We start from the raw sequence: 27,604 nt of genomic DNA, 5'->3' as shown, positions 1-27,604 counted from the left end.
TCCAGAACCTTCTGGATGAGACAGACCCACACCAATTATGTATAAGTACACATATTATTACATATTTGTGGTACAATTATATTTATATTTAACCATTAAACAGGTTACATTCTCCCCCTGGTGATCTTGCATAGCGATGATTTATCAAGTAGCCTGATCACCAACTACACTGAAACCATTAACACACTATTTGAACGTTATCAAATTTCTTACTTCCTATTTCCTCTCACCGCTCATTCAAACCTACTAGCAAGCCAATTCAACTCAATCATTTGGACAGTTGGCCAACTAGGGAGGGATTGGGTTACAGAGCCCTCTTTGCTTTCCTTGGTGGTGTTCTTTTGTTCTTTTACTTCAAAATCTCCTTTTGTCTCTACTGTATTACTTTACTGTTTCTCTACACCTTGACCTTGGATGGGTGCTTGGAGATGCTGTGTTAATGCAAATTTAGGATGTACTTCACTTTTAAATTACTTGGATGATGTTCTTCTTCTAGTGAAACCTCTGATGACTTCAAATTTTCATGATATAAATTTGCAATATGTTGACTAGTAGGCTTGGTTTGTCTGTCGCTCCATATAGAACTATGTTGGTAGAATGTTTGAGCATGGCGTGTATTCTTAGTGGTTCTCTGAGAATTTGATTTTTCATCTGCATTATCTCTTTCAATGGTTCAGCATATAGCTCTCCTCCCTCAACATCACCTCTATTCCTCTAATAACAACATGTACAAAACAGTTGCCGATGGGGAGCAAATCGGCTTCCTCTTACAGATACTCCACCAGAGCCAGTCACGTTTACTGCATGTACACCCTTTACTGCTTCCACTACTTCAAATTCTACTCTTTCTCCATCTCCAACACTATACAAAAGCATCATGGGGTTATTCTTTTTTATGGCTGTTCATTGGACAAATACATTGCTTCCAGTGTCATGCCTTTTAATGAAGCCATATCCTTTCTTTACATGCGACTACATGACTGTGCCTGATATTTTAGAGGGAACATACTTTGTCTTCTTCCTGTCAACTTTATTCAAAGTGAATTGTCTTGGCAGGGTAGCAACCACAGTTCCAGTATGTAAACTGTTTTCTGTAATATATGTTTCCAATAGAAGGCCTACTGATATGGGTAGAAAGAGGAGGATTTATGGAGGTGGCAACCTTTAGTGTTTCATTTTCAAATTCTAGCTGTGTCAGTCTTTCTTTCGTCTCTTTCAAGTGAATCTGATCCTCCTGTCTAGTTTTGTCACCTACCCTTAAGAGTTCAGACAGCTTGGTTACTTGGTATTCCAGAAAACAAACCCTGTCTTCCTGCTGCTGGGACCTTAGTAAATGTTGCTGCTCCTGCTCTACCCTATTTTGTTTTTATCTTGTGTCTTGGTTTCCATTTTTTTCTGAAACTGGAGAAGTTCAGTCTCAAGCTCATGGTTTCATTCAGCAATTTTGATGTTGAATATCTGTTCTTCTTTAAGCTTCCATCTCAGTTCATCTAAGGCCTCCGACAGCTGAATAATATGTGTGTGTCATTCCATTGCTATGTGTTTGAGCACTTTTTTTGGAGTCCATACATCAATCGTGCTATCTCCTTTTATTGCTTCCTCAAAGGAGGAAGGAAGCTGGAAAAGCAAGTCCTTCTATTTATCTTATGGAAGATACAAGACTAATTTTACATGTTTGTTAGAATCCTCAGCTATCTGGCTCATCAACTTCTCTAGCTTTAATATACTTGGATCTATGTTGGCTTCCACTAGTTTAACTATTCTTATTCTCCCTTTTTCTTGCTGAATTTTCTTTATTGCTACTATCTTTTCTTTTGACTGTTGCTACTACAGCCTCTACTTTCCTTGATATCTTTTCGGCCTGATTGAATGCTATCTTGTCATGTAGTATGATACTAGGGTTCTGGTTTAGTTTAAATCTCACTTATTTGCCCTTTAGTCTTATCTTGCTACCTTGTCTTTCCTTCTGGACTCCAGCTCCCCCGACTGCTATAGCAAGGGCATTAAGGCCAACCTCTTCCTTATTTTTTTGCTTCTTTCTCATGATGGTGGAAGTATAATAGGTTGTAGAAACTTCACTGTAATAATGGGCGCTATTACCTCCTGCTATATTGCTGAGTATATTTCTCGATCTCGGCAGTGCCTCCAAATGTAACCCTACTTTACTATTAAATTAGGGTATTCAGATTATCTTTACGTCTGCTATGCTTTCGGGCTAATTCTATAGTGCCTCCACCCAAGCCTTGTATATACGATAGTTAGATACCAGGGGCTGGCTTGGGAGAACCCCTATTTGTTGTAGAGAGTGTTTGAGAAAGGTTATCCACTTTTACCAAACCTGGTCACAGACAAATTACTGATGATGTATATCTGACACAAAAGAATATAGACTTTATTAGGCTGGAACGTTTCAGGATGCTGATCCTATAAGAAAGGGTTATATTAAGGATGCACAATAATATAATGAATAAATCACACAAAAATGATGGTCACATTAGTTACACAATGTAACATTAAACCACAAGCACATATCTACACTTACAAATGGATTGAAGTAAATAACACTCCTACTACATACTGTAATATGGGTGAGCGAGGACTCCGATTCTATAATCTCTAGTTATATGCTTCTTTCACTAACTTAAATATATATATATATATATATATATGTATATATAAAACTGTATACAAACTCTTGGGTTAGATACACATTACACACCCACAGCTTTATTTCCACTGTGATAGTTTGTTTCCCTACCCATTGGTGTACCTATTCTAATACACTTACAGTGTGACCACAATATTAGTAATACATACCGTGTTTCCCCGATAATAAGACACTGTCTTATTTTTTTTTATGGTCAAAAAAAACTCCATATGGCTTATTTTTGGGGTAGGGCTTATTTTAATTAACATTGACAGCATCATGCCCTCAGTCCTGCTTTTATCCCCATCATGGTCTCAGTCCTGCTTTTATCCCCATCATGGCCTCAGTCCTGCTTTACAATTCTTTACTTACCATTATTTTTTTTCCTCTTTTTTTTGTTAGGGCTTATTTTCGGGGTAGGGCTTATTTTAGACTGTTTGTTTTTCAAAAGTAAGGTTAGGGCTTATTTTCGGGGTAGGTCTTATTATCGGGGAAACACGGTATAAATAACTATATTGTTCTTTAAAATAAATAATGGTCAATCTTTTACCACTGTTTTGCTTCTTCAAACTAAGGCCCTGAAAGAGATAATATATGACTGCTAAAGTATTAACCCTGAAATAAACGGCTATCAGAACTTATTGATCCTCCTTTACTTTCACATTACATGTTCCACACTGAGAAGTTGGTTAGCATGACAGTCACTGTGTGAAGAAAGTTGATGTATGTATATGCATATATACTAGTTATATAATAATAGTTATATTACAATTCTTAACACAGTTCATATATTTATATCACCTGTTTGCTGGATTAACCCTAAATAGAGGTTACATATTCTTAATAAATCATAAGTGTAACATGTACAGTAAGTGACACCCTAATTGTGGAAGAACAGGATACACTGGTACTATAGCTCCCACTCAGGCTGAGGCTGTGTTGATGTATGGAAAGTCAAGATGACGTATATTTCTTCCCCCTTTCCTTGGTCATTTGCTGCTTGAGTTGAACCAATGTGGGGAAGGGGGTAGGGGAGTGAGGGGGAGAGGGTGCACACGGATGGGGGGGTTTGGAGCTATGAGGAGAGAGAGACCAGGATAGGGGAACAGGTATGTGGGAAGGGGGAGGTCGGGGTGCCATGGATTGGGGAGAGTTTGGAGCTGTGAGGGGAGAGAGAGAGACCAAGAAAATGTTCTTCATTCAGTTACTGAAGGAGGAAGAGCTTAGTACTCACTGCATACTTCCTTCTTCAATGACAGCATCAGGGGCACTGCAGTGCTGGGAATAAGAGGCATGCCTTGGTAGTGGATGAGCTTGAGGTAGCAGTGCAGGTAATTCAGGTAGCATAAAGCACAACAATTCCCCTTGTAACTAGAGATGAGTAGTTCGGTTTTGCTGAAAACCAAACACAGCTCAACTTTGAGGTTCCAAGTAGAACCGAGTTCAGGCTCAGATCGCTTTGGGGTTCCGACTCAGGTTTTCTCACCACGTTCGAAAATTGGATCTAAAATACACGTCTTGCATGTTTTGGATCGCATATAAGTCTCTCCCTCGTGATTTAAGGTACATTTTCACAGAGGAAAAAGTACGGAGATGGTGTGGGTTGTAGTTCATGCTGCAATACTACATATTAGTTACCATTAGAGAGAGTTGTAGGTAGATGGAGTGGGTGGGAAACATGTAAAAGAATGCAGGCATCTGTGCAATCCAGTGCAAACAGACTCTTGTGTATGTTTATTAGAAGTGAACTTGAAGTGAATTGTACTTACAATTGTTTTTAATGTATGTGCTATATTCTTTTAAACTGCCATGTGTTTGTGTCACTGCTCTGTTGCTTGGTTCAGCCAGCCAGCTCACTGCAGCCTTTGGCAAATATTGTTGAAACCAATATTGTGAGCTGTGAGGTGGTCAAAATGGACTGGAAATTACCGATATTGATGTTAATAATACTGTTGGAACAAAAACAGGTCCAAATTTTAGAATTTTAGCTGTTTTTATCAATACTAAAGAAATCCAAAACCGAGTCAAAAACTTGAGGGTTATTTTACCAAAACCAAAACACAACAATGATTTAGAACCGAATCCAAAATCAAAACATGGGGGTCTGTGCAAATCTCTACTTGTAACCATAATACATCATGTAAATCAATTACCCTCAGTGAGCAACCTAGTGTTCAATACATAAAACACAGGATTAATTAGCTTATCATATATACAGGGCTGTTTCTAGGATCTGAGGCTCCCAGTGCGAATAGTCAAAATGCGCTCCCCAAGAAGCAGTAATATTGGGGAGGGCATGGCCTAATTATGAGGGGGTGTGGTCTCACAATAAGGGGGCATGGTCTCAAAAGACCACAGAATGTCAGCTGCTGTGACTGCTGAGCCCAGTGGTGGCTAGCCAGTCAGAGACAGCATGCACAGCAGAGACATGCACTCAAAAAGGGGTGTGGCCTAGCTGTCACAAAGCCATGCTGCATTTTTGTTTGCACACCTTTGGTATGACAGTTGCAGGAGCATGACCTTGTGTCACACCCCTGTTTTTAGTCACGCTGGCGGCGAGCCCAGCACATTGAAAATACAAACCAAATCCACACTAAATATACTGAAAAAGCCACTGCAGGATAAAATACACTGAAACAAGTCAGGTCCACATGAAATACACTGCAACAAGCCACTTCCACATAAAATATATTGAAAAAGCAAGAGCCACATAAAATTTGTTTTAAAAACCACATCCATATAAAATACATTTTGAAATACAGAACCACATAAAATACATTGAAAAAGCAAGGTTCACATAATACACATTTCAGCTCCTCCATGTGTCACTTCAGCCCCCCCCCACAGGCTTTCAGGCAAAAGTGCCCATTATGCCTTGCCCCCTGTAGTTGTCCCCATATGCAGTGCCCCCTGCATTTGTGCCCCTTATGCAGTGCCCTCTGTAGTTTTGCTCTGTATACAGTGCCCCCTGTAGTTTTCCCCTTTACACATTGCCCCCTGTAGTTTTCCCCTTTATACATTGCCCCCTGTAGTTTTGCTTTGCCCTTATTCAGTGCCCCCTGTAGTTTTGCCCCATATGCAGTGCCCCCTAAAGTAGTGGCCCTTATGCAGTGCCCCCTGTGGTTTTGCCCCATATTCATGACCTTTGAAGTAGTGCCCCTATGCAGTGCCCCCAGGCTGACCCCTTATACAGTGCCCCCAGGCTGACCCCTTATGCAGTGCCCCCAGACTGGTCCCAGCCCCAGCCCAGTACTTACTTGACTATGCTCCAAGTCCCACTCCCGCTGCCTCGCTCTAACTGGATCTAACTTGATCCAGCAGGTGTGCAGGGCAGGCTCCTTAAATCGCAGGTGACATCATGATGTCACCCGCACACTGCATCAATGGGAACAATGGCCTCTGAGGCGATCGGAGGCTTCTTTAGCCTCCGGTCGCTTCAGAGGCCAGCGTTCCAAAGCAGGGGTCAGAGGCGGAGCGCCCTGTGCGATTTCACAAGTCGCCCGCCCTATTATTATTATTATCCTTTATTTGTATAGCACCACAAGGGTTCCGCAGCACCTCACAAAGTACATTAACAAATGAGCAAACTCGTAAAACAATGACTTACAGTACAAAACAATACAGAATAAGAACATAGTTTATAAACATTGCTGCAGCGATCACAACACTCAAAAAAGCAGCAGGGCATCAACTACCAAGTGTTAAGTGCCCTTGTGGAGACTTTTGAGTAGATGATCGTATGAGGAAAGAGGGCCCTGCTAGTGAGAGCTTACATTCTATAGGGGGGGGGAGACAGAGAGAAAACACAGATAGGGAAGACAGTGAGGAAGAAGCATGTAAGCAGCAGGTTAGGATGAGAGCTGGAAGGCTTTGAAGTAGTGAGTCTTGAGAGCCCGTTTGAAGATTTGTAGAGTGGTGGAGAGTCTGATAGGGAGAGGGAGAGAGTTCCAGAGGAAGGGAGCAGCTTGGGTGAGATCTTGGAGGCGGGAGTGGTTGGAAGTAAACAGTAGGCAAGAGAGGTAGCATGCATTTGTAGGAAAGGGAGGGAGATTAGTATGATGTAGATGAAGGTGTGATGAAGTGATAGGGAGAGGAGGGTGGGTGCTGAGCTTAGTGGTGGGGTACTAGGACCATTGTGGGGGAGAAAAGAATGAAAGTGTAGTAATGGGACAGGAGAAGGAGGGAAGTAGAGGGGAGGAATACAGACAGAGGAGGGGAGAGAAGGGGAGGAAGAAGTGGAGACTAGGGGGGAAGGATAGAGGTGGGAACAGGGAGCAGAATAAAGGATTAGGTAGGCACTGAGTAAAGGGAGAATTTGAAGAAAACATGGTCATGGTGTGGATGAGGTAAGAAGGGGGGAGAAAAACTGGAAGTAGGAATAGTGTATGTATGAGAACGACAGTGTTGAAGGTTTTGTAAAAATGCTGGTGAAAGAACACTGTTGGTGAATGCGTATGCTCGATGACAAAAGTTTTTTTTATTGAAGGGAATATATGTGATTTAATGGGTTTTGAAAATGAGTAATAGCAAAAAGAAGTTCAAAGTTGTGAGGCTAGGCAAAAAGCAATGGTAAATTAGACCATATATGCAAGGTTATAGAGGTTACTTGGCATTGGTACAAATAAGAATTTTGTCTTTAGTGAAAAAAGAAAGGCAGCCCAAATAGTAGCAAGTGACATAATGTGTTTGCAATGATCAAACAAGGAGTTCATTGTTGCATGTCCTGGTTATGCAGGCAGCAGGTGTTTGTTGTGAAGACGTAGTGAACTCACACTTGATGCTCCATAGGTGTCCATATGCAGTATTGATTGCAGTTTCATTTTGTTTGATGAAATGCTCTCCTTCTGTTTTCATTCTGTTTAACACCAGTCTAACGCTGACATTTTCCCTAAAATCTATTTTGCACTTGTGAAATCTGCTAACTACAGCCAAGGCTAACAGCCTAGTGAATGATATTTAAGTAGAGATGTAGCCAAGTGTACACTCTAATGACAACCCCCCACTGGCCAGCCAATACAGACCTAGCAGTAAAATAGCTTAAACAAACATGTAGCACATACCAAACATTTAGGACTTAAGATCAATCATGCCTACACTCAATCTAAAGATTGGAGATCGTACTTATGGCAATATATACAATAACATATTATAAGACTGCAGCAGACTTCAGATAACAATTGCTGATTACCTAAATATAAAGCTCCACATCAGGAGTAATGTTCTGCAGCAGACTTCAGATAACAATTGATGATTACCTAAATATATAATTCAAATAAAGCAGCACATCAGGAGTAATGCAGCAGACTTCAGATAACAATTGCTGATTACCTGTTGGAGACAGAGATAGGAGTGGTCAGTTCAATCAATATCAGCTGAGGATATAGCCAGTATCGCCGGTGAAATGCTGAAATGTATCTATCTTTTTAATTTAATTTAATTTTGCACTTGTGAAACTGCACTTATGAATCTGTTAACTATAGCCAAGGCCTACAGCCTAGTGAATGATATTTAAGACTCTTATGAAAACAGCAAGAAGAAGCTAGATTTTTATCTTCAATAGGACTGTACCGTCTTGCACAAGGAAACAGAAAATGACTCTGTTCAAGAGTTGTTTGGCATTATGAATACCTAATAATCTATATACCTGAATGTCGCTATTTAGTATTGCAAGTCGCACAAGAAATAATTGGTTTCCAGACTTTGAGTGTGGTTCCAAAGCCCAAAAATGTATTATTCACATAAAAAACATTTAGTTACATGCCTTGATCTAAACAAAAGATTATACATTCATAAGGTACAGTCGATACATACGCAGGTGCTCTGGATCCAGATTTCTGGCATCAAAGGTGAAGCCTCCGTCAAAAGAAAGAATATGATGACTAACTACTGGACATAGAGAACCTGAATATATACCGTATAGAGAGTGGGCAATACAATAGAAAGGGTTAGCATATTCCCATTGGTTCTTCCTCTTGGTTCTTCTGTTACAATGTAGTTCATAGGTCAGTTTATACAGTGGTAGTTCAGCCCTCCAATGGCTCTTTGTGTATCTTTTCTTGCCGAGTAAAACCTCTAAAAGTAACCTTAATGCTAGGGAACATTTCAGTGTATGTGAGCAATGTGTAAGTGTGGGGAGATTAAGCAAAGACGTTATTATGCGCTGTGTGTCTATGTGTTTGTAGAGTACATTATGAAACATGCTTTGTGGGGTTGCTCATATTATATGTATTAATAAATGTACTTATTTGTATAATGAGGACTTTTAACATAGGACAGTGGCAGATGCACGACGCTAATAATCATAATATAGATGGTGTCATGCCGGACAACGCAAAATAGTGTTGTGAAGATATTATTGTTACAATTTAGGTCTCAGCCAACCATCTGGCTTCGACAGTCCACCCTTTGATAGCAAACAATACGCTATCACACTCTGATCTTAAAGTTTATTCAGGCTTACACTATGACATATTATTTAATGTTATATTATGGGATGGCACAATGTGGCCATTAAACCATCAATAATGTGTCTCTGGGAGGGACATAAAACTACCCTTATACGCACACGCGGATCTTGGAAGATCATGGGAAAGATGTGGGGATGCATCTAACCTATAAAGGAAGTCTTGGAGGGGATAGGGACTTACATTATTTAGGATGTTTAAAATAACATTTAATAATACATTTCATACATGGCTAAATCTATACATCATCTGATGGTACATTCTAGTTCAGGGTTATAATGCAGTTCTTCATTTACCTTAGTATGCATATTATTATACTAACCACCATCATAATTTAATTATCTCGGTTTACCTTAGCATTATATTTTCCACATTTCAACACAGCAGGAACACATCTGACACATAAGCAAATTACTAAGATGACAACCAATATGAGGATCAGGAGTTTACCTACACTAGCAACCATTTCCTGGACCCACTCTCTGGAGAACCATTTTACAGGGTTCAATCAAGAGAACCACTCTTCTACCTTTTCCTCTACTTCAGCCACTGAAGCATTATGGTTCTTCCGAAATTCCCATTTTAGCTGCAGAATTTCATTCATTTTCCGGTCTATCACCTCCTTGGGGTCGCTAGTATTATTTGTGATGTACGTGCAACACTTTACACCAAATTGGGTGGCTAAGGTCACAGAGTACCCTCCAGTGACAGCTGTCAAATAATTTAACACTAGTCTATGTTGCACAAGTTTTTTCTTGTAGGCCTGTAACTCCTTACCTGTGTACCTAAACATGTCATCATACATCTCGGTGATATTATCTATTAATTTAGCAAGGTCTTGGATGTATCTAAAATTTAAAGTACCCCGAGCGATCCTGGTGGGATCCAATGCTTCTAAAACTTGAAAGCCAGTTGTTTCGCTAATCAACTGTGTGGCTGTATGTACATCACCAGGTATCATATTTCTTTTGTCTCTGTGTTCATACTGTGTGTGAAGATATGGTGATGGTGTATTTTTATGAATACCAAGCATTTCACCATGTGTAAGGGTCATAACCTCTGGGAGTACCCTTCGCAGGTAAAATAAACCTTCTGAACTCGGAGAGAGCCACTTATACGCTTTCCTTCCACATATAAAATACACATCATCGGGGAGAACGTAAGGGATAGAATGCATCATAATCATTAAACACATTTCCCTAGCAAATGTTTTTCTCTCAGGTTCTCCCATCTGACTAACACACGTTTCTGGTTGTATAACCCTGGCACAGTACCCTTCTGGTACCCTACCAACCATTTCTTTGGTGTCACTACGTGTATACTGATACCGGAAGTGTCTCCCACCTAGTCTAATTGTGCGTAAAAGTTCAAAATTTATAGGTTCATTATCAGCTCGAGAAGGTCATCGTCTGGTTATTCCCCGTCACCTCCCAACTTCCTGGTTTGTTGAAGTTGGTGATGTTTAAACACAAAAGTGATCTATCTACTTGGTAGTGGTGGAGTTTAAAATGACGTGGTTTGGATATAAGAAATTTTCCATCCAGCGTCTTCCCTTGTTGTAATTCCAAAACCTCAGAGACATTTAATGGAAATGGCATTAACACTACATTATGTTGTCCCTGAGGCACGTGAGAGCACACCCAACAGTCAGTCTTTTTTAAAACTTTGCCCACCATGGTATGATAATCCTCTAAAGGATACCCACCCCAATACTGGTTATACTTAGGTTGGCACCGTTGGGTGCATCTCTCATCAATTAGGGACCCACAAAACTCACAAATACAATATTCCTCAGACGATAAACCTTCACATTGTCTCCGAGTTTCCAGGCTAACAATTACTGTACTGAGTTTGGTCAGATACTCCCCCGATTGGCTTAGCACTCCTTCTCCCAATTCCACTCCATCAATATCACCATCAGCTCCCCTCTCCGTAATCTGTCCTCCGTCACAGAAACCAGAAATCCAGAAACAAATTAGGATGATGAAAACTCTGGAAGAAGACACAAACATAACACCAACACACCACTCCATTGCTGGAACAGTGATCTACAAATTTCTTTAGCTCAGGTGTCTCACTGCAACTTTTAACTCTCCCGGAACAAGTTCGCAATTGACAGGTCTACGTTATCTGCCTCAACTCCGCCTTGTATCTCCACCGGTTGGTTGACCTTTCTGTAGTGACTGGAATGGACCCAGGTATCTCTCTCTGCCACTTTCAAGGATGTTGTACTCATCAGCAACACTTGATATGGACCTTCCCACCGTTCTGTCAGACAACCTGAATGTAAGAGATTTCTGATCATATCAAATTCTCCAGGTTCAACATCATGACAGTTTGTTACTGGCATATCAGGTGACAACAATTTCAGTTTCTGCTGCTGCTTCAACTGTTTACTCATTGTTATAAGATACTTTACAGAAACCTTGTTGTTACTTTTCAAATCTTCCTGTGGACTTACAATCAAATGAGGTTGTCTACCAAACAGTACTTCAAAAGGGGACAAATTGAGAGGGGGTCTGGGAGTTGTCCTGATGCTATGAAGGACTAGCGGTAAGGCTTCTGGCCATCCTAGTCCAGTTTCTGCCATGATCTTACTCAGTTTATTTTTAATAGTGCCATTCATCCTCTCCACCTTGGCGCTGGCTTGCGGTCGGTAAGGGGTGTGAAATCTACTATTAATACCCATCAACTTACACATGTTCTGGAAGACATCTCCTGTGAAATGAGTACCCCTATCACTTTCAATAATTCTAGGGATATCGTACCTGCATACAAATTCCTGAACAATCTTTTTAGCAGTAAATGCAGCAGTATTAGTGGCAGCTGGATATGCCTCAACCCAATTAGAAAACACATCTGTGCAAACTAATACATATTTGAGATACCTGCAGGGTGGTAATTGGATGAAATCAATTTGTATTACCTGAAAAGGTCCGTCTGTCGGAGGGATGTGAGATGGCTCGGTCGGTATTGTTTTTCCAAATTTCTTCCTCAAGCATGTCAAGCAGGACATTGCCCTCTTTTTGGCTTGGGAAGAGAAACCTGGTGCACCCCAATATGCCCTGACTAACTTGCACATATCTTGCTTTCCCAGGTGAGTCAGGCAGTGCGCTGCCTCAGCCAAGCTTGGGTAGTATGCCTTGGGTGCCACTGGCTTACCTTGTCCATCTCTCCAGAGTCCAGAGGACTCTTGCCCACATCCCTTGGACCTCCAGACTGACTTTTCCTGAATGGAACATAAATTTTGAATCTCAATTAACTTCTGCATATCAATCGTTTGAAACATCATCTGCCCTGTTATTGTCCAATGACAGCACTGCCTTAGGCATTTGAATTGCTGTCAATAGTCCTTTTATATGTTTTGAATGTGCGACTGGTGTGCCTGCTGCTGTCATAAAATTTCTTAGACACCATAGAGCACCAAAATCATGTACTACCCCGAAGGCATACCCGGAGTCAGTGTAGATATTAGCAGATTTGCCTTTTGCTAATTCACATGCTCTTCTTAGTGCCACTAGCTCCGCCACTTGGGCTGAGTGAGGTGGACCAAGGGGTTCGGCTTCTATAAGATCCTTGTCATTTACCACAGCATACCCTGTACATAACTCCCCAGTGTCAGTTTGTCTATGACAACTCCCATCCATGTAGAATGTCACATCTACATTTTCTAAAGGTGTATCATGTATGTCGAGTCTTGCAGTAAAGGTCAGATTCAAATATTCCATACAATCATGTGCATCAGTATACCTGCAGAACTCACCTTCCACCAGCGACTTACCTCTCTCCACCCTTTGTGCATTCTGAGGCACGTATGGTAAATATGTTGCTGGGTTTAATGTATTGCACCACTTGATGGTGATGTTTGCAGGTGCTATCAGGGCTAGTTCCTATTTTGTGAACCTAGCTGAGGAAACATGTCTGGTTTGGGCAGAATTCAGCAAAGCAGATACAGAATGGGGTGTATAAACAATCATATCATGGCCTAATACTACATCCTCACTCTTACTGACCAATAAAGCAGTTGCTGCTACACTTCTTAAACACGTTGGGAGTGATCTTGCCACAGTTTCCAATTATGCACTTTAGGATGCTACAGGTCTATTGGCATCACCATGTCTTTGTGTGAGGACACCTGCTGCGCAACTGTCAGCTTCCGTACAATACAAATCAAAAGTTTTTTCATAATCAGGTATTCCCAATGCAGGTGCTCTTGTCAGACTGTCCTTAAGGTTAAGGAAAGCCTGCTCTGTTTCCTCTGTGTGTACGACACGATCGGGCTTTGAGGAAGAGACTAAGGGCCTGATTCAGACCTGCTCGCGAGTGCTATGTGCTCGCAAGCGGGTCAATGGTGGCCCAGTGCACATGCGCACATGTGGGCAAACCGTCGCTCTGGGTCTCTTACCAAAGGGGGTGTGCTGTCGATGTTGAGTGACAGCATGCCCCCTTTGGTGGGTGGGCTGGGGGAGTGGCTGCCCAAACGGAGGCGTTCCCATGTGAATTCCTCCGTTTGGGGGCGGCCCCACTGACATCACAAGTGATGTCAGTGGAAGAGATTTTGGCTCTGTGAGAGCCGAAATCTCTCTGGGGCTTGCGGCAGTGAGACCCTACCACAAGGGTCTCATCGCAAGCCCAATGGTTGCGATGGTCTTGACCATCGCGACCATCTTCCTGGTCGCTCACTATAGCTGTTGGTGGTCACCCACAGCTATGCGGCCAGGAGGCCGCTCTAAAAAACAAGAAGGCCGGCCCTGATTCAGAGCGAACGCTCTGTCAGAGCATCCGGCTCTGAATCAGGGCCTGAGACCTGTAATGGTAAAGCCAAAATAGAAAAACCTGGGATCCACATTCTGAAGTATCCACACATTCTCAAGAAGTTACGGATTTGCTGTTGGTTTTGCGGCAGCGTCATGTTCTGTATGGCCTGGATTCTGTCAGTAGTCAGATGTCATAATCCTGTATTTAACCCTGGTCTGGCATGGCTGTAATTTGTCCTTAGCAACCTTGTGTCCTGTCTGTGAGAGATGAAGCAACAGTAGTTTAGTATCATTTAAACATAACATAAATGAATCAGAACACAACAATAAATCATCTACAAATTGTATTAGAACAGATCCATTGGCAGTTTGAAAAGATTGTAAACAGTCATGTAAGGCTTGGGAGAAGATACTGGGGCTGTCTATGAAGCCCTGGGGCAATAGTGTCCATGTGTATTGTACCCCCCTGTATGTAAATGCAAATAGGTACTGACAGTCAGGATGAAGAGGGACAGGGAAGAAGGCAGAACAGAGGTCAATGACAGTAAAATGGGTTGCGGATGGTGGGAGTGTGGAAAGATTGTGGTTGTATATGGGTTTGGAGGATGACAGCTGGGTTTGGCACTACGGGGAATTGGCTCTCAACTACCTTATTAACCCCTCTAAGGTCCTGTACTAATCTATAGCCCCTCCCCCCAGCCTTCTTCACTGGAAAAATGGGACTATTGGCTACACTTGCTGTACAGACTAAAATTCCCTGTTGCAATAACGGCTCAATTATGGGATAAACCCCTATCTCTACTTCTGGTTTTAATGGGTACTGGGGAATTTTTGGAGCTTGCCTACCACTTTTTAGATTTACCATCACGGGAACTACATTTGCCATCAATCCAGTGTCCGGTCCATCTTTGGTCCAGAGGGACCCTGATATTTGAGATAACATCTGCTCTACCTGAGATGGATTTTTATCTGAAACGGTAGAGTGAAACATTAACCTTTGGGGAGTGTCCAGTATATCCCTCACCTCATGCGCAACTCTCTCTGGGATATCTAAAAATATACCATCAGGGGTACAATAAATGACACATCCCATTTTACATAACAAATCCCTTCCCAGAAGATTAGTGGAAGCTGTTGCTGTTAGGAGAAAGGAATGCCTAGTATGCAATGGCCCAATGGTAACCTCTGCAGATTTGGTTAAAGGATAATGTGGCACTTTACTCGTTACACCCATTGCTGGTACTGTCTTGCAGGTCACCTGTAAATTAGATGGAGATTTTATCACTGATCTGGTCGCCCCTGTGTCTACAAGAAAAGAATGTTTAGTACCAGCTACATCAACCGTCATTGCAGGTTCTTCCCTAGTACTCCCAGTTAACCTGACTGGCTGTAGACTACAGGTTTGACCTGACCCCTAGAGCTGACTGTCTTCCTCCAGTAAAGCATTTACTGCCACGATGTGAGCAGGTGTCTGCTGGAACTGTCCTGACTGTTGTGAGTGCTCCTTCTGTGGGTATCTCGGTGTTCCCTGGTTTGGCGGTTCCCACTTTCTAGCTTTACAAAACCTACTTACGTGTCCCTCCTTATTACAAATATAACACCTTCATGGTTGATGTGTATTGAAAGGTTGTTGTTGTGTGGGTTGGGGAGTGTGGAAAGATTGTGGTTATATATGGGTTTGGAGGTGTGAGGGACGGGTGTATTGTGGCTGTGTGTGATAAGAGTGCTGCGGTGATATTTGCATTCCTTCCAGAGCTTGAATACTAACAGCCATTTGTTAGCACAGATGGTGTAATGGTAGCATTACTGCCACACAGCACTGAGGTCATGGGTTCAATTCCCACCACGGCCCTAACTGTGTGGAGTTTGTATATTCTCCCTGTGCTTACTCTGGGTACTCCAGTTTCCTCCCACATTCCAAAAATATACTGGTAGGTTAATTGGCTCCCAACAAAAAATTAACCCTAGTGTGTATGTGTGTGTGCATGTGATAGGGAACATAGATTGTAAGCTCCACTGGGGCAGGGACTGATGTGAATGGCCAACTATTCTCTGTAAAAGCGCTGCGGAATATGTGTGCACTATATAAATAACTGGTAATAATAAATAGTAAATAATTTGTTTCTCACTCTGCATTTCTCTCTTCCTTAAGATGTTTTTATCATGTTCAATTGCAGATTCCCTGAGTGTGTCTACCGTAACTCCCCTCCATCCAGGAAGTGAGGTCTGAACCCTGGTCTTTAGAGTGTCTTTAAGACCATCCTTAAGCACTGTTATGGTCATTTCCCTATGGTGTGTGTTGTCTTTTATATCTTCTAAACCTGTGTATTGGGTAAGTCTGCAGCGCTCTGGTGAAATAATCTGCTGCAGACTCACTCTCTTTCTGCTTAATTGTAAAAATTTGACTCCAGTTAACTACTACTGGGAAATAAACGGCCAATTGGGTGACAATGCGGGTTATGTTGTCCTGATTATTTTCATCAGTTATGGGACTATCTACATCCAATATACAGGCTGTGATAAACTTTTTCACGTCGGTATTGTGTGGAAGACATGCCCGTAACACCACTCGCCAACCTCTGTTGGTTGGCTCATGAGCATTACCTAAATCCTTTACAAATCTCTGGCACTTTGCTAGTTCTTTCCTAGGGTCAGGAAAATCTGTCATTATGGAATGTAGCTCCGTTCTCGTCCATGGACAATGCATCACTACATCCCTTGTGGTCACTATTCCCTTTGCGTCCGGATTCCCATTGGGAACAGTTATTGCCTGGATGGGATGGAAGCCTGCCACACTGCTACCTTTGGCCTTGCTACCTGGTTGAGGGTTCAGCCTATTACTACTACGTATGGTATTAACAACCTCTGCTATTGTTACAGCGGGTGTTAATACTTCCTGCACTGGTGGGGCTACCTCCATCACTGGTACTAGTGGGTCAGTTACTTGTGCTTGCGGTGATGGTATATTTAACATTTGGGCAACATGGGAAAGAGCTGACATTATAACAGGTTCATCATCTGCATTATAAAAAGTTTCATTATAGTTACTCAGGAGAGTGTACAAGTTACTTGTTACATTATTATGATTTGTGAGATCGACTGTATTTTCACCCCCATCTGCATAGGGCGGAGGTGGTGCCCATGCGCTACTTACATTCCCTTCGGCAACGCTATCTTGCCGTGCGTGCATGCTCTCTTGCGTCGCGCACACAACACTATTTAGCATTGCATACGCGATCCTTTGCGGCATGAGCATGATGCTAGTTTGCGTTACGTGCACATCGCTAAACCACATGTTCCCCTCGTGCTGCCACAACTTTAAACAATCATTAAACTTTATAATTTTCTTTAGAGATTTCACTAAACATATACTATCTCTAACATTATTCAGTACCTCCGAATCAAAGCTACCAATTTTAGGAAACGGTTTTCAACAGTCCTTGGTCATGTTGACCCATATGCTACAGTACGCCGTAGCGTACACACCATACATTTTAAACATGATATATCTGGCCGATCCAGTCGGTCCTTCCACCAGCAGCACATCATCGACCATTTCCAGAGATTGCTTCGCACCCATCTGGGAAAACACTTAGCAATTTCTAGAGAATTTCGATTGGTGAACAATTTTCAGTGAGCTACGTTCACGCACTCCCTCCCGTTATACACAGCCAGCCCACAGTGCGTTACAGTCAGCTTGCACAACGAGGAGCAGAATAATCACCTATTGTAAATTATTCTACCTGCGGCGAATTCAAACCAAGCTTCAGCCGCTCGCTTCATCCCGTTATGCACCACTTTCCCGATAAGCGATACGGTCCGTGTGCATAAATTAGGAGTAAAATAACCGCCTAGCTGATTATTTTACTTGTGGTGAATTCATCTCAAGCTTCACCACTCACTTCCTACTTTGAGTTTACTCCCAGCTGGTAGCATCTAGGAGTTCTAATAACTCCTAACCTTGCCAGCAGTTTCACTCCCATAACAACCCACTTCACAATCACAGTTTATATAACCACGCGGTCCGATCGCATTGCCCAAAGAACCTACCTGATCAACGGACTTTGCGATTAATGGGTGTCAGATCGAGAAACCCCTTAGTTTCTCGATAACCACAATCTACCTGCTTTGTACACTGGCCAAGTAGCTTGTATGGCCCCGTCAGGCACCTACTGAGTTTCCAACCTAGGCTTAACCAGACAGTAGCCTCCACATTACAATCACACGTTTCATTACATACACCTTTTCTGCACAGAAAAAAATTAAACCTTTTCCCCAAATATAGTAATGTAATTCAGAGGTTTACCAAGCAATCACGCTATGAATACAATGACCGTTTGAACACGTGGCAGCAATACAGGAAATATGGGTACGCTATTGTGCGACTTACCCTTTTAACACAAAACTTTATCAATGAAAGAAAACAAACTTTTCTCTCCTTGTCCCTGGATTCTAATCAGCGCTCCTTGAACTCACACAATAACGGATATCGGTCTCTCAACATCAAGTGGTAGCAGGTTTTCGGACACAGTGCGTCCTTTCCTGCGTATGGTGCCGTCCACCCTTTGGTGAGAGATCGATAACTGTGTGTTACCATGTAAATTGGTAGTGTGACCTGACTATGAGCCCCCAGCTATGAATACCTAATGATCTATATACCTGAATGTCGCTATTTAGCATTGCAAGTCGCACAAGAAATAATTGCTTTCCAGACTTTGATTGTGGTTCCAAAGCACAAGTTATTATTCACATAAAAAGCATTCAGTTACACGCCTTGATCTAAACACAATTTAGTGCTAAAGATTATACATTCATAAGGTACAGTCGATACATACGCAGGCGCTCTGGATCCAAATTTCCGGCATCAAAGGTGAAGCCTTCATCAAAAGAAAGAATATGATGACTAACTACTGGACATAGGGCCTGATTCAAAGCCGAACACTCTGACCAGAGCGCTCGCTCTGAATCAGGGCCCTCCTCCATGAAAATGGAGCGGCCTCCTGGCCGCTCGCATAGCTGTGGGTGACCACCCACAGCATATGCGAGCGTCCATGATGATGGTCGCGATGGTCTTGACCATCGCGACCATCGGGCTTGCGACGGAGACCCTGCGGTAGGGTCTCGCTGCCGCAAGCCCTGGAGTGATTTTGGCTCTATCAGAGCCAAAATCACTCCCACTGACATCACTAGTGATGTCAGTGGGGCCGGCTTCAGACGGAAGGCGTTCCCATGGGAATGCCCCCGGCACGCCCACCAAAGACGGCGTGCTGTCAATCAACATCGACAGCACGCCCCCTTTGGTGCGAGACCCGGAGCGATGGAGAGCCCATCGCTCGCCGGGTCTCGCGCATGTGCACGACGGAGCTCACTCCGTCGTGCGCATGTGCAGTGGGGGAACATCGACCCGCTTGCGAGCGTCCTGCGCTCGCGAGCGGGTCTGAATGACCCCCGTAGAGCGCCTGAATATATACCGTATAGAGAGTGGGCAATACAGTAGAAAGGGTTGGCATAATCCCATTGGTTCTTCCTCTTGGTTCTTCTGTTACGATGTAGTTCATAGGTCAGTTTGTACAGTGGTAGTTCAGCCCTCCAACAGCTCTTTGTGTATCTTTTCCCACCGAAGAACAAGTCTAAACTGTCTAATAAACATTACATTACAGAGTACATTTCAATACCTAACTCTCTATGATTCATAACTTGCAGACGAATGTTGCGATTTCCTTGCCGATGGAACCGGAGATCTGCAAATAAACAGTGGTTTAGAATGGCACCAAACATGGTCTGCTTATCATGTACTAAACCCTAGATATCAAATACCTGCATTTCACCATATAATTGATAACGAGTAAAACCTCTAATATTAACCTTAATGCTAGGGAACCTTTCAGTGTATGTGAGCAATGTGTAAGTGTGGGGAGATTAAGTAAAGACGCTAGTATGCGTTGTGCGTCTAAGTGTTTGTGGAGTACATTATGAAACGTGCTTTGTGGGGTTGCTCATATCATATGTATTAATAAATGTACGTATTTGCATAATGAGGACTTTTAACATAGCGCAGTGGCAGACGCACAACGCTAATAATCATAATATAGCACCGTACATGGAGGTATCTTGTAAGCGCCGCAAGATGGCGTCGTGCAGACAACACAAAATGGTGTCGTGAAGATATTATTGTTACAATTTAGGTCTCAGCCAACTAACTGGCTTCGACAGCATTTAGGACTGTTCACAACACTGTATGTATCTATTTATCTATCTATATACAGTATATATGTGTATATATATATTAAAATGTCCAGAGTCATAGTAAAGAACAAGGCGGCACTCCAAATTTAAATGTAGAAAAAAGTGATGTATTCAGAGCATTACAGTGATAAGAACATCATCAACGTTTCAAAGTCCTGAGACATTTTCTTCAGGATGTATCACACAAGATATCAACAGCAAACAAACATAGCAGTGCAAGTGTCCAACCTTATATGTGCACACATCGCACCATGTCCTGTCTCCACGCTGCGCTGTCCCCGAAAAAAGGGGCGGGGTCTCCGCGTTCACGAAACCGGAAGTGACTCGGGTGATTAATTTTTTCAGCATAAACCAACAGCGTTGCCAGATCCTTTTGAAGATTTTTTCCGATTACATTCAAATTTCAACCCCTTGTCGTCCAATGCTTCCTTAAAGACATTCTCCCGTCTTCTTGATGAATATGTTTCGAAGTTCAAAAAAGTGTCTCAGAATCGTCATCACAATCTAACATGGGAACAGAAAAAAGCCTTGCAGAATCTTGCCAGATATCGTTAAACGCCCCGCCGATAAGGGCGGCGCTATTGTTATTATGGATTCGACTAAATATCTCACGGAGATTGACCGAAAACTTGCGGCTGCTAGTACTTACAAAAGCCTAGCCCAGGATCCTTCTGTTGACAATAAAAAAAGCCTTGGATAGCATTTTGAATACGGCCTTACAGAGTAAATTAATAAACAAAAAATTAGCTGATGCATTGACAAATGGGGTTTCCTTAGTGCCTGTAATATATACCATCCCCAAGGTGCACAAGGATGCCGAACATCCGCCGGGCAGACCTATTGTCTGCACGCGGATCTTTGTTGCAACCTATTTCACAGTTTTTAGATTTTTTGTTGCAGCCATATAGTTATGTGTCAACCAACTTTCCTAAAAGATACTACTCAGTTTTTGTTAAAATTAAAAGAGTTAGGCAATATACCGGCTGTACTCTTGATGTAAAGAATTTGTACACTATCATTCTCCATGATTTGGGATTAAACTCTATGCAATGCTTTTTACAGGTGAATAATTTTACTGATCTGGATATTGATCTGTTCCTGGAATTCACTTTGACAAAAAAAAAATTCTTGCACAACAATACATTTTTTTACAGTGCATGGGCTGTGCGATGGGGTCCAATGTGGCCCCATCGTACGCCAAAATTTTTATGTTCAATCAAGAGCAAAAATTTTTCTTTCTTGACTCTAGCATTTCCAGGCACATAATGCTATATACCAGATGCATAGACTACCTGTTTCTTCTATGGACAGGCTCTGAGGCCAAACTCATTGAGGCCATTGAGTCTATTAACATTCAAGATAATCCAGTAAAATTTTCATTTATGTGTAGTACATCAGAAATTCATTATTTGGATTTAAAGGTTAAGATCAGTGAAGGCCAGATTTGTACCGAGGTTTTCCACAAACAAACAGACCGCAACACTCTCTTACACTTTAGTAGTTGTCATCCACCATCTTTAAAAAAAGCCCTCTCAGATGTATAGGGCCGCTAGAATTACTTCAGAAATCTCGGCAGTGGCCCCTGCTTTGGACCAGGAGTCCAAACAATTTGCAGAACGAGGCTACTTGGAAAGTATCCATAGAGATGCTAAGGAACAAGTGCTTAAAATGCCTCATGAAAATCTTTTAAGGCACAAAAGAACATCTAAAATTAATAAAATTCCATTTGTGTCGGAATATACTATGGCTAGTCAGGTACTCCCTCGAGCTACTTGAGCACTATGGCCAATAATATCCGGTGACTGAGAATTACCTTTTTATTAAAATAAGGAAATTATGCCCTGTTACAAATGAGGACGCAATCTTAGGGATATTTTGGTTAAATCCAGAATTACTACATCCCCTACCATATCAAAGGTACCATTTTATATTCAAGTTAAGAAACCCGGGTGTTATAGATGTGCTTCCTGCATTACCTGTATGTATTTAGAACTGGGTAGCTATTATAAGCACCCTCATATGGGCCATAAGTTTGACATTAGACACATTTTGACGTGTCAAACGCAATATGCGGTGTACATCATTATGTGCCACTGTGGGCTCTATTACTTGGGTCAAACGATCCATACATTTAGAGAGAGGATGGTTCTTCACCGTTCCACCATCAGGGCAGCTCTAGAGGGATGAGATAACAATCAGCCTGTTGCACGTCATTCTAAGAACGCGCAACAATCATTGGTGTCCCTCAAGTATAAAATAATAGACCACATCCCTCAAGATATCAGGGGAGGGGATCGTGGTAGTAAATTGAGCCAATGCGAATCACGTTGGATACATCAATTTGATACGATGTCGCCCAGGGGGCTTAACGAGACTTTGGGATTAAATTCATTTCTTTAAGAGGAATGCTAAGCAATATAGTGGGCATGATGGGATGACAACATGAGTTGCATTTCATGAAGAGTGATACTATGTAATACAATAGGCATGTTAGGCTTGCACCATTCGTTGTCGTGACAACTTAAGAGATGTATGCTGCTGTCTTTTATGGCAATTAAGAATGTTTATACCCTTAATTGTGGTAATGAATTAATATATAGTATAAGGTATAAGTTGTTTAGCAACTTACATTTTCTGTGATTGGATATTTAATATTTATTATTGAAGTACATTTTAGTACCAGGATATGTTCCCCATTTTGTTTTTGTTTTTATATGTATTAGTTATTTAAGTAACATTTTTTCCATGTGATTGCTACACATGGTCTTTCATATACACTTTTTGTCACGTCTGTGTTGTTTGTCCCCTCAGCACTGCGCTGCCTGTGGGGAGAGCAGTGGCATCAGAGGTTGCTATGAAACCAGTATTGTCATCGCCCGAGTCACTTCCGGTTTTGGGACGTGGAGGCCCCGCCCCTTCCTCCGGGGACAGCGCAGCATGGAGACAGGACATGGTGCGATGTGTGCACATATACGGTAGGACACTTGCACTGCTATGTTTGTTTGCTGTTGATATCTTGTGTGTTACATCCTGAGGAAAAAGACTCAGGACTTTGAAATGTTGATGATGTTCTTATCACTGTAATGCTTTGAATACATCACTTTTTTCTACATTTAAATTTGGAGTGCCGCCTTGTTCTTTACTATGACTCTGGACATTTGCATGTTATCTTTAGGAAGGCACCCATAATGTTGTACAGGCCATCCGGAGTGCTGGGCTCTTCAAATATATATACAGTATACATATATATTATATATATATATATATATATATATATATATATATATATATATAAAATAGTATATTTAAATTAGTGTTCTATATAAATTATCCTAAGCTCAGTAGTTCAAACACTACAGTAATAGATTCATGTCCTCTGCTGAAATTTGGTTGAAAAGAAAATTGCCCTCCCATATTCTAACTTCCTAGTCATGAAGCACATTTCTAGTTATAAAGGGCTCTATTTACTACAATTCGCATTTGTAATGCAGATTGTAGTGTGAGACAGGCAATATCACAGGGATTTACTACAATTCACTTGCAGGGACAGAGCTTGCGATAAAGCCTGTGAGCCTGCAAATCCCCTCCGCACACTTCTCACGGTATTTTTGCAAAAAATAACATGACATGTGCCGACCGACCGTCGCTAAGCCCCGCCACCTATGATCGCGGACCCACCCCGTGACCCCCCCTCCCTTAATTACACTTACCTGCAGTCATCGGTGCTCCGGTGATGTCCTCCGTGGCTCCGGTCAGCTGACATCCATACTGCACTGGGACTCAGTCAGGTGATGACCGGGCCCCAGTGCACACTGGGAGACCAGCTGACCGGAGGGAGGACATCACCCGGAGCCCCGATCACCGGTCCCTGGACTCAGGGAAGTTTTTTTTTTACTAATCCTTTTTTCTTTTTTTTAGCAGAGATCAGTGTGTGGTCTGTTTAGACCACACAGCTGATCACTGGGGCCGGCTCCAGGCTCTGCTTTGCCCGTTAGAGTGGAGCATGGTCCGGTAACCTGGGGAGACCATGGATAATGCCACCTCCAGGTGGTGTTATTATCACAAGACTTTCCCCGATATTTTTTCATATTTTATTTTTAGTAACTTTGGCCAGATCACATTTCCCATTACAATTATGGGAAATGCGATCTGCTTACTAAAAATAAGTGATAATTAGGGCTTGGAGTAGAATTTTACGAATTCTACTCCATGTCACACTTGAGACTCCTGGGAGGAGGCAGGCCTCTAGGCACAATAAACTGGGGTACCTTTAGGAATTACCTTTTCATGAAATCTCGATAGCACGGAATAAAAGTAAATAGAATTTATTCACAGGAAAAATATAATAGCAACGTCTCACAAAAAGTGTCAACAACACTGAGGTTCACATAAGCGATAATGAGTATAGGAGAAAACCCCCCATATAGTCTTTAACACAGAAAAGTTAATATGGTAGGGAACCCCGAGTCCAGTATGAGGCTAATACCTCAGGATGGTATAGAGGAGCTTCACCTTGGTGGAACCCTGTAGTGATGGAGATCTGGAGCAGAGTGAGCCCTGTGATGTGGTGAAAAGATGGAGCAGGGGTGAGCCCTGTGATGCTGTGAGGTTGAAGCAGGGTTTAGCCCTGTGATGCTGTGAGGTCGGAGCAGGGTTGAGACCTGTGATGCGATGAGGTCGGAGCAGGGTTGAGCCCTGTAATGCGATGAGGTCGGAGCAGGGTTGAGCCCTGTAATGCGATGAGGTCAGAGCAGGGTTGAGCCCTGTGATGCAGTGAGGTCGGAGCAGGGTTGAGCCCTGTGATACGGTGAGATCGGAGCAGGGTTGAGCCCTGTGATGCGATGTGGTTCCGGAACAGGGTTGAGTCCTGCAGTGTAACTAGAATCCAGAGTGGGGTTGAGCCCCGTGATGCAATGAAGGTTGAAGCAGGTTTGAGCCCTGTGAAGTGGTGTGGTTCCGGAACAGGGTTGAGCCCTGTGTGACTAGAATCCGGAACAGGGTTGAGCCCCGCGATGCGGTGATTATAACTGTAACGGTGCAGTTGACAACTGTAACAAAGATGGGTTCGATATCCACAGGAGTGAGAGGAAACAGACAAAGTAAATAGTGCAGCAAAAGGTGAAACCACAGCAGTGGAGCAGAAAGCAATACTTAGGCAATGGCTATGCTGAGCTCTGTAGTGCAGCTGGTAACTGGCATCAGAAGTTTAGCTGGAACATGAGCGGAGATAAAGCAAAGTCCACAGCAACCCACAGGCACAGCATGGATCTGGCAGGAGTCCAAGAAAGACCTGAAAGTTATGTTGCACAGACATTGAGACACAATTAGTAACAGGCTTTATACTAGAGGTCTGTGATCCACAGGAAGTTCAGAACATGTGACCCAAATGGAATCAGGTTTGAAATAATGAGCAATCTAGGAATCCCACAACCTGACAACACCTTGGAAACAGATGAGCATTTTAACTCTCTATTCCCTGTATGCGAAGAACGCCAGCAAGCAGGATAGCTCCTCCAATGACCACAAAGGAACTTTGGAAAAAGTAATCTATCTTTATGTACTGAAATAGTCGCAGTCCTGATACTCCAACTGCCCTGTAGTAACTTTAGGTGATACTACAACAATGTGAAAAGGGTGTGAAAACACCCTTTTTCACTTTATTTAGTGAAAATAATGTTAATAAATAGAGCCCAAAGTCATTCATATAGATTTCCTCTAGTGATCGCATGCTGATATTGAACTAGATTGGCTTAGTAGCTAGAACTTGAAAACTGTATGCATTCAGCTACAAGTTTGGGAACATATGGTTGGATTTAGAGTGATTATCCAATAGCCAGGGGCAGATTGGACCGCCGGGCCAGGTCCCACTGTGCCGGTCTCTACATTGGCTGGTGGCCACCCTTTACTCACCCACACCCACTGCCGCGGTCAGAGCTCAGCTCTAATCGGGCAGCATTACAGCTTCTGCACATGCACAGAAGCATACTCCAAGCCTTTGAGGAGCCTGTCAGTCACCTTTGATGGCTCTGCCACCAGCCCCACATGGCCCGCCTCCAGGACAATCTCTGTGTATGCTGCAACAAAAGCAGCCTGCACGGAGATCCTGACCACAAACAGATAAGCAGCGGACAGCCAGACATAGGAAGCAGCGGCCTGCAAATTCTGACTGCTGGACCCCAAGCGAGCTGTAAGGGAAGGAAAAAGAAGCAGCAGGTTAGTGTTGGCAATGGCAGAGGTGGGGGGAGGGGTTGGAGTTGAAGACACAGGGCTGAGGTGACACAGGGGCTGGAGAATGAGTCTGAGAGACATTTCCAGGGCCGGCTACAGAAATCTTGGGGCCCGGTACATTGATGTCTCTGGGGCTCCACCTTCTCACTACCACCCCGCACAACCCTCCCCTGCATGTGTGATATGTGAAGTATGAGAATGTTAACTGAAAAATATGCCAACCTTTAAATAAAGTAAAATTACACTATGACTTACCACACTGTCTCTTTGTCACTGATGATGCAGGCTGTAGTACTTTTTTGCTGTCTCTTCCAAGGTCTTCTTGATGAAAGTGCTGTGGATGCCTCAGGGGTAGGAGGGAGATTGTCTGCAGCAAACCATCCACAGTACTCATCATGTTCCTCAAATTCAGACTCTCATCACCATCCTCAGCCCATAAGCCCCCATCACCTTCCTCCATCCCCAGCCCCCATCACCTATTGTCCCAGTCCTATCAACCTTCCTCTGCCCCTTCACCTTCCTCTGTCCCTAGCACCCATCACTTTTCTCTGCCCCAGCCCCTATCACCTTCTTCTGAACCTCATAATCTTCCTCTGCACGCTTCACCTTTCTCCATCCCCAGCCCATATCCCCTTCTACCCCATCACCTTCCTCTTCCCCTTCATCTTCCTCTATCCACAGCCCCCATCACCTTCCAATGTCCCTAGCCCCCATAACCTTCCTCTGCCCCAGCCCATGTCACCTTCCTCAGTCCCCAGCCCATGTCACTTTCTGCCTCCAGCCCCAAACACCTTCCTATGCCCCTTCATCTTTCTCTATCCACAGCTCCCATCACCTTCCACTGCCCCCAGCTTCATATGCCCCCTTCATCTTCTTCCATTCCTGGCACCCATCAACCTCCCCTGCCCCAGCCCCTATTTCTTGTCAAAGCTGGATTATTGGCTGAGACAAGATCAGTTTAAAAGTGGATCGCAGCGACGCCATCTTGCGACTGGCCGTAAGACGCCATCTTGGAAATGAGATCGCAAGATGCCATTTTGTGAATGGCTGCCTAAGCGCCATTTTAGATAAACTCACACTTTAGTACATGTGGCGATATTACTATTAGCATCATGCGATTGCATCTTACACCATTTCTCATACACACATTAATATGCACAATAGCGCTGTTAACTAGTCGCATATTAGCGAATGCATAAGATCCTGTATGAAAACGCTGAATATTAGCTCCATGCACATGCATCTGCCCCAAGTTAACTAGC

General features: G+C 42.9%; 1 pseudogene; it reads right to left on the bottom strand.

The window, feature by feature from the left end:
* Window positions 1-714: 714 nt before the first annotated feature.
* On the bottom strand, window positions 715-26,958 carry LOC148540758 (uncharacterized; annotated as a pseudogene).
* Window positions 26,959-27,604: the final 646 nt, after the last annotated feature.

Source organism: Taudactylus pleione, unplaced genomic scaffold (assembly GCF_031769625.1).
Source record: "Taudactylus pleione unplaced genomic scaffold, aTauple2 ptg000017l, whole genome shotgun sequence".
Classification (NCBI taxonomy): Eukaryota; Metazoa; Chordata; class Amphibia; order Anura; family Myobatrachidae; genus Taudactylus; species Taudactylus pleione.
Note: the sequence above shows the minus strand (reverse complement) of the source record. Positions and strands in the feature narration are given on the sequence as shown.